We start from the raw sequence: 8443 nt of genomic DNA, 5'->3' as shown, positions 1-8443 counted from the left end.
ATTATATATATTTTTTAAAGATTGTACATTTTTTTTACTAGGGATGTTAAAGATGCTATAAATTTTACTATTGACTTACATATTGCCATATTATTAATCACAAAAAAGTGATATAAACATTTGTGGGGTGTCTGAGGACCGAGAAGATTAAAGAGTGGGATGTCCTTCACCAACTCATTTGTAAAGCACCTTTGACCTGAGAAGTTGGTCTACCCAAGAAGAGGATGGGGAAGGTGCATAATGTCTTATGGGCTCCCGAGTGGGAGAAATGGCATTCTAGGAGAGGAACAGTGTAGTAGGAGGAAGCTTCCTGAAAGGGTATACCTACCACCCCCGCATTGAATGTTCTGTAACAACCTTATCAGCTGCATCAATGAAGAAGTTGTGTGGGCCTTTTTTGCAAATGTTAGGCTGGGCCGCCTCCTGCTGCACTAGGCCCAAAATTTTCTGGATCAGGGAGTTGGGACTGGCCCAATAGCAACCCTCCTTAGTCCAGCTTGTGCGCAAACGATGCCCTGCTTGCTGAGTCTTTTATCACATGCCCATGGCGGGCAGACCTGTCATAATAGCTACGACAGGCAGATACAATAAAGATAATAATGTAAATTCTTTTGCTATTCAGACCAAGGTAAGTAATGGGCTTTGATAATGAATACTCGTTTTATGAAATAGCCACGAAGAGTAAGTGCAGAACAAATAGCGATAAGCTTATTAAAAGAAAACAAGGGTCAGTTTGCCGTATCAAGTTACGATGCTGAGTTAAGTCAAGAAAGGGGAACCATCTCTTCAACGCGACTAATCTCTCTGAAAGAGAAATGTACTGCTCTGAAGGGGCGGGCCTGAATGACTTGTGTTTAGAGAGGTCCTTTGCTGTGATTAGAGAGCACAGATTAGAGAGGGAGGGGGGAATTAACCTATTTGGTGCATGCCTGCCACTCTATTCTCTTCGTTTTATCTTTTCTTTTTATTCCCTCTAATTCTTTCCTTTCTTCCTTTTATCTTTCGATGTTTTTCTCTTAGTTCTCGCGATTCTCTCCCCAGAGGTGGTTCTTGGCCCTCGCCGTGCACAACAAGGGCTCCTTATATAATGCCTGTCGTGACTGGATTTTACCATTTTAGCCATTAACTGTTTTTGTCTGGTGTGGGTGTCCTTGCCGCCCATTACTGATTGTTCAGTCGCCCAACCAGTGCCACTCACCTGCGCAGGCCGCGCCACTCCACCTCTCCAGACAAAGAAGACTATTTTGTTTGCTTGCTTGTCGTGACAATCTTACCTGTCACAGTGTAAATACTCTTTTTCTCTCTGTCCCTCATGGCATGCATCTAGTGGTTCCAGCTCAGCTTTTCCTCTTTTGGGTAGTATGTCATCCCGGTAGGACACTGCCTATAAAAGAGCCTAAGCAGGAAACACGAAAATAGATTTTTCCCCTCCCCACCGCCAGACCATGCCCTCTTACCTCTAACCATGACCCACCACTTCCTGTATTGGTTGGGTACAGATTGGTGGTGTCTGGGCCTTGCGCGTGCCTTACTTCCATGCTCGTCCAAAATATGCCCGTTGCTCACGTGTTTACCGCGGTCTGAAGGTTCATCTGCCTATTCTATCGTTCGTCTTTGACTTCTTATGGTATGTGCTGCTTTCCCTGACTTCTCATTTATGGCTTGCTTCGTTAGGGGCTGGGCTTTCCCCGACTGTGGGCTGTTTCGTGCTTTATTCTCAGTCTTGCTATTTGTTTCCTGCCACATCATTCTATTATGCCTGCCATGATGTTTGCTTGACCCAGGACTGCTGGGCCTCTTTGGGCTTACTACTCATTCCTTCTCTGATGGCCCAATAGACTTATTGGGCCTTTTACTACGTCACTTGCGGGCCCACTTACTTCCTTTTGGGTATCCTTGGCCCGTTTACTCTCTCGGGGCATCCTTGACCCTCTTCCAATTCTGTGCTTTTCCATGGACTTTTACTATCTCCTTGGGCTTCCTTGGCCCAAATACTTTATACTTCATCTTTGGAATTTATGGGTTTTCCATTGCCACTTACTTTCTTTACTTATATTACTTTGGGTCTACTATAGCAGCTGTGGCCCGTTTTCACTTTTCTACATTCATACTGCCCATAGGTTTGCTATTTCTCTCTTTTCGGGCCCTTTTAGGCCCAATTACTTCTTCAGGATCAATTTGTTTGCTTTATGAACCTGCGATCCACTATTCCTGCCACTTGGGCTTAATGGTGCTTCCACTTTCTTCTGTCCACGTTGTTGGGCTTCCTCCCCTTCCTGGGCTTCTAAAAAACGAGCATCTACAGAAGTGACCCCTGAACAATGTGTTCACAACTAGCAACCCCTTCTACCACCTTCAGCAGGGCTTTGATGGGACAAGTATTAAAGGAAGAGTTTTGGAGCGTACAAGTGGAGGGCCAGGATGCCAAGAAAGAGGATATATAAGAAGAAAGAAGCTCTACAATGAAAGAATTTTTTTGGGGAGATAAAAAAGAAAAGAACAGAAAAAAGAATAGTGTATTGATTGATATAAACCCGAGAAAGACTTATATAAGAACACCTCCTCGAAAGGGATCGAGGAGAGTTTTTTTTTTTTTCAACAGTTGCTTAACTCATTCTTCCTTAACTATGAACTACTTCACTAGCCTAAAGCTTAATGAGCAACTATATTGTGATTGTCCTCCCAACTCTACATACAAACAACTTTATTGTTTAGGCTTGGGTTGAAGCACAAGGCACTACTATTCTAAGTGGGCTTGGGCTTTTAATTTCAGTTCTTGCAACATTCATTAGTTAAATTGATGAAGTTCATCAATGATCATCAATGAGAGTCAATGCCACTTATATTTTGAACATTTATAGTGCTTTTAATTAGCGTATTTTTCTTTTTCATTTCTATTAAAACTCTCAAAGTATGAGACCAATATAACCTTAACTCAATTGAAACCCTAAAATGTTTCAAAAAGATGTTACAAATGTGTTAAATCATCAATTGTAGATTAATCTCTCTTAATAGTTTGAGACTTTAATTTTTGTAAATTGGTATCCTACAAAGCCACACACAATGTAATCTCTCTCTCTCTCTCTCTCTCTCTCTCTCTCTCTCTTAAAAACAAGAAATAAAAATAAAAATTAGATTACAATTTTATTTAACTATGCATCGTCATATATCCAAAATAAAGTATCTTTTTTAATTGTAATATATGTTTATTTCTTTCTATTAATATTTATAGTTCAACTATAATATTCAATTCTCTATATAAAATTAACATATTAGTTTAGTTGATATTATTCATCAAATTATGTATTTAATGTATCAAATTAACTTTGATTTGATTAGTATTAAATAATTTTGTTTAATTAATATTTACATATTAAAGGCTCCGCATAAATTTTTTTGCTTAAGCCTCAAATTATATTGGGCTGCCCTGGTTGTCACAAGTTGTTTTTGTGCAGTAGTCTTGTAAAGATATTGAGGCATGCCTCTCTTTTCTTGGTCTGTTTTGATGGGTTGGTTTTATATTTTTACAGGTATTTGTCGGCTTAAAATGTAACAGCTGCAATTTACCACATCTATTTGGGAATTCGTTTTATTTTAATACTAAAGTTGTCTAGAATCAAATTACAACCAGGAGAAAATTTCAGATTAAATCTAAACTCTTGCGGGAATAAATAGGACAAATTTTGGAACTTGATTCTAGAATTTGGAGGGGATACATCTATGAAAGAATCATAGTTAAACTAGTTTTTTAAGGGAATCTATTTTGTTCTATTTTGAACGGTTTTGTAGACAAAAAAACAAATGATCAAACAAAAAACAATTGAAGTCGTGACTTGGTTCTATGTTATACTATAATTTATTTAATTAATTTCATGTAACTTTCAAGTTCTACTGGATGGCAAATATTATTGAAAGTGATTTCTTAGCTCTGTTATATTCACAGCTAGTTGGATTATGAGACAATAACTAAATATGCCAGGTGTATAAACAAAAAGAGAGAAATTGTGAGTTCTAATTAGTTCAACTGATAAAGTTTTTTATCTTTAAATAAGAAATCTGATATTCAAACTCCGCTTATGCCAAAAAATCAATTAGTGTTTGGGTCTGATGATAAAGAACAATTATCATAGAAAAAAATTACTAATTGAAATTTTATTGTATTTATCTAAAATAATAATAATAATAATTTTGGTGGTTGACTCACCTTCATTTAATGAAAAAGAGAGGAAAGAAAGTGCCAGTAGTACATGAATTTCAATGTGTATAGGTGCCAAAATGCTTATGGTTATTGTTAAAATAATAGAAATTAAAATATTTTTAGACTGATCTTTTCAGAAGGCTTTAAAACGACATAATCTTGTAGGAAAAAAAAAATATATTTAAAGGTGACATTTTCTCTCTCATGGCAATAACCTCAATTTAACAGAAGTACATAAAATTTACACCGCTGTTGTGAAAGTTTTTTTTTTTTTTTTCTCTTTTTTTCTTTGCTTGCTTTTCTTTATAGGCAACTAGTATATAATCCGTGCTACCGCACGGGAATGGATATAATTTAATAAAAAAATGAAAAACAAATTCCATTTTATTATTTAAGTGATACTATTGGTTTTGTTTTTTTCTTTATTTATTAATCATGAGTTTATTCATATTTAAAAGGCTTAGTTAAGTCTAAATTCATGTTTAAATATTAAACGAGAATGGATGTAGTTAAGTCTTTTTGGGTTTATCACAAAGAGGATAGAATTAGATAAAACATTAAAAATATATATTGCATTTAACTACAAATTTTTGATAATCACAACGATAAGGTTGATTACACCTTGAATTTTCCATAATCTATAATCATTGATTTTGGCAAACCATTAAGGAAATCATAATTGTAAAACTCTTGCATAGCTTAATAAACAATTAACAATGGAATAGAATATTGCATCTTATTATTTAAGTGATGCTATAATTAGAGTAAAAAAATACAATAAAAGAGACTTAAAGAAGCCTATGCACCAACTTAAACATTTCAAGGTCGATTGAACATCTTTTGCACGTCACTACAAATTCTTCATAACCGTAAGGATAAGGTTCATCTCGGTTCCAATGTCCCATTCCAATTTTGTGGCATGCTTGAAAGTTTGGAATTTTACACATGTCAGTACCTGTAGTAAGTAGTTGAAGCATTTTTCGGCATTTGACAAGTCAATGCTTCCCATGTTCATCATTTAAAATTTCTAAAAGGTTATCAATGCCTTCATTATTTGACTCACAAAATAGCATGATTCCATAAATATAAGGTGCAATAAAATTGCCACATGGAAGAGTTTTTTCAATTTTTTTTTCCAATTTTTTTTTCCTACAACGACTTCTTCATTCAAAAAATGTTGGTAGCTTCCCACTATCAGTAGCACATAAGGATTTTCTGCTTCATAACATGAAAATATTAAGTTTTTTTCTTTGTCATGTAGTAGAGCGGGATGATTGAAATACAGAGTCAGCTCAATTTGTTGGAGGACTAATTTATTTTCTATTAATTTCTTGAAGTGTTTGCAACTAATTAAGACAAAGGAAAAAATTAAATTAATAGACTAAATTATTTATATACAGAGAAATGAATAAGTAGATACAAATTGAAGAAATATTTTTTTTACCTTAACTTAATGTTTCCTAAAAGTGTTGCCGAGTCTTTGCCCACTTTCGAAAAGATTTCAACCCATATGTCATTAGGAAGGTTTTTTTAAGTTTTCATATAGTTGTTCTGTTTGAAATAGTATTATAACATTTCATCTACTATTTATAATAAAATCATTTTTTAAGGTTCATAGTATGATATTAAATAACAATACATAATAATCACATGTTTAAGAATTTTGAAATGATTATACATGAATTTGATGGTGAAATGGTTCAATTCATATAGAATTTTGTATTGCAATTGGTTCTTAATGAATTTCATTGTTTCTATCCGTTAATATTAATACTTTATAGTTAATGTTAGTGGTTAATTAGGTTCATTGAATTGCTGTTTTAGTCCCCTAATGATTCACAGTATTAGAAAGTGGGCAATGATTTGGATCCCAGGAATATAACACAAACCAGTTCAATGAATCAACAAAAACGAAAATCAATGTAAAACATAAAGGAATTGAATTTTCTTAGAAGGAAGTTTAAAAAGTCATAACATAGAGAAGAAAATTGATCAAACTTATTAATTATTACTTATTGAACCGTACAATGAGAAGAATCCAGAAACAACTATAAAGATAGATTTAGAATTGGGTCACTGCTTTCTTCAAATTTATATTCAAATACATAATATTAATGAATAAACGAATAAACCCTCAAATTATGATGAATAGAAAATTATGACATTAAACCCCAAAAAAAAGAGTTTTAATTAGTAAAATCAAATTCATGAGATTCCTAATAAGATGGCAATCCTCCCACCAATTTTTACATATTTATAACAAACTGTTTGACAATTTGTGCTCATTAAAAAAAAAAAAAAAAAATTTGTTAGTCTTTTTGTAATAAATCATTCACATAATTTTCAAGATAAATCCTCTAGTTGACACGGTATATAGTGGGCTTTTTTATTAATTCTAAATGGTGGTGTCTATAGTTATCAAAAACAATTGTTGTGCATCTTTAAATAAATAAATAATTGTTGTTACTCGCTGTATGAGATACTAAAGTGAGAAAATTTTTTCTTTTTACATTGGTATGTGAAACTTTATAATGCAGTTTAATGAGGCTAGTTTCTATTATTTCACCACAAAATAAAAAATGATAACAAAGAATCAAACCACCACCAGTGTTATTGTCAAAGTACTTCTTTCTTTGGCCTTCAAAAAAATTTAAAAAATAAAGATAAAAAAAAGAATCACATACCCAAAAGAAATGAATCATGAAGGGGGTGTGCATCGGTGAATGATATGAGATCTCAAACTTTTGATTCCCACACGACTTTAAATTGTATGTTTTTTTTTCTTTTTCTTTTTTAAATTTTATAAATGAATAGTTGAGAGGGTTACTTAAATCATTTGAGGTACAAAGTGACTTACTCTTTTGATGCTCATTGAAAGATTAAACCACTACTCACCTCTTCAGCTAATTTCATTTCTCATAATTGATCAGTAGCCAATCTCCACTCTCAAAACGTTGATCATGTAAGTTATTAAATACACACACACACACACACACACAAAAAAACTCACACCCACAAACACATATATAAATCTCATCACATCCTAGGTTTTTCACTTATCAGAAAATAAAGTAACCTCAAATGAATGAAAATTATTAACTTTTAGAAAAAAAGAAGAAGAGATTTTTTTGAGAAATATATATATATATATATAAAAGAGTCTTTGCGCACACTCAAAGGATAGTATCACATTGAACCAATAAACAATACTCTTTGAGTGCAGGGATATCACTTTTGAAGGTAGCCAATTGAATCATAACATCTAACATATACAAAAAAAAAATCATACAAATCTTTCGCATTTAATCTAATAAATTCTTTACACATGGGAAAGCCTTGCTATCAATGTTCTCAACAATACTACAAATATAACAACATCAACCCATAATTTGATGAAACAAAACCAAAATTGCTCTTCTCAATCTATTTGGTTAACCTGCAAATAAGTTAAATAGTGGGTCATTATTTGAAGGGGAAAAACAACAGTTTACATAAGGTAAAAGATTTAAAACAGAAATATGGGAAGGCAAAACTAACCCACAGTTGGTACAAAATTAAATTCACACAAATTAATTCAAAAAAATGATGAAAAATAAAAACTTATCTCGCATTTCACCTGAAATTTGACATACACCACCCAATGCAATGGACTAAAGCATCAATTAGAACCAATAAATCATACATCCAAGTAAGTTAATTTTTGCTAACTATAAATATCAATTGGAATGATGTTACCAATATTCTACCATAATGCACATTGAAAAACATAAAAGTAAAAGGTTGGGTTGATTTTCAACTAAATACAGTGAGCAATTAGATATGTAAAACACTATCTTTCAAACACTCAGATTTATTACAAAAATCAAGTGAAATTGTAATGACCAAATGGATCAATAGGAAGCAACAACCGAAGTTAGTTTTTTTCATATGTTTAGACAATCAACATCAATGATAGGAAAAAAAAATTATAATTAAACAATAACAATTATTCACAAAAACAAACGAAAACATAGGCAGATAAAAGAAAGAAGTAATCAAATTTTAGGAAGCATAAATCAGGACCATTAAAATTGTGAGTACAATTTAAATCTATGGAAAACCTCTTCTAATATAAGATATAGAAATACTCAAATACATGCATCATTGATACCGATGGATTCTTATCAAATTCCATAGCATTCATTGAACAATAGGGGAGTTGTATATGAAGGTTATTATCGGAGAAGGGGAGACGAGCCTTGAAAT

The sequence above is a fragment of the Castanea sativa genome, chromosome 1, assembly GCF_040712315.1.
Source record: "Castanea sativa cultivar Marrone di Chiusa Pesio chromosome 1, ASM4071231v1".
In the NCBI taxonomy this organism is placed as follows: domain Eukaryota; kingdom Viridiplantae; phylum Streptophyta; class Magnoliopsida; order Fagales; family Fagaceae; genus Castanea; species Castanea sativa.
The sequence above is the reverse complement of the archived record's forward strand: the minus strand, read 5'-3'. Positions refer to the sequence as shown.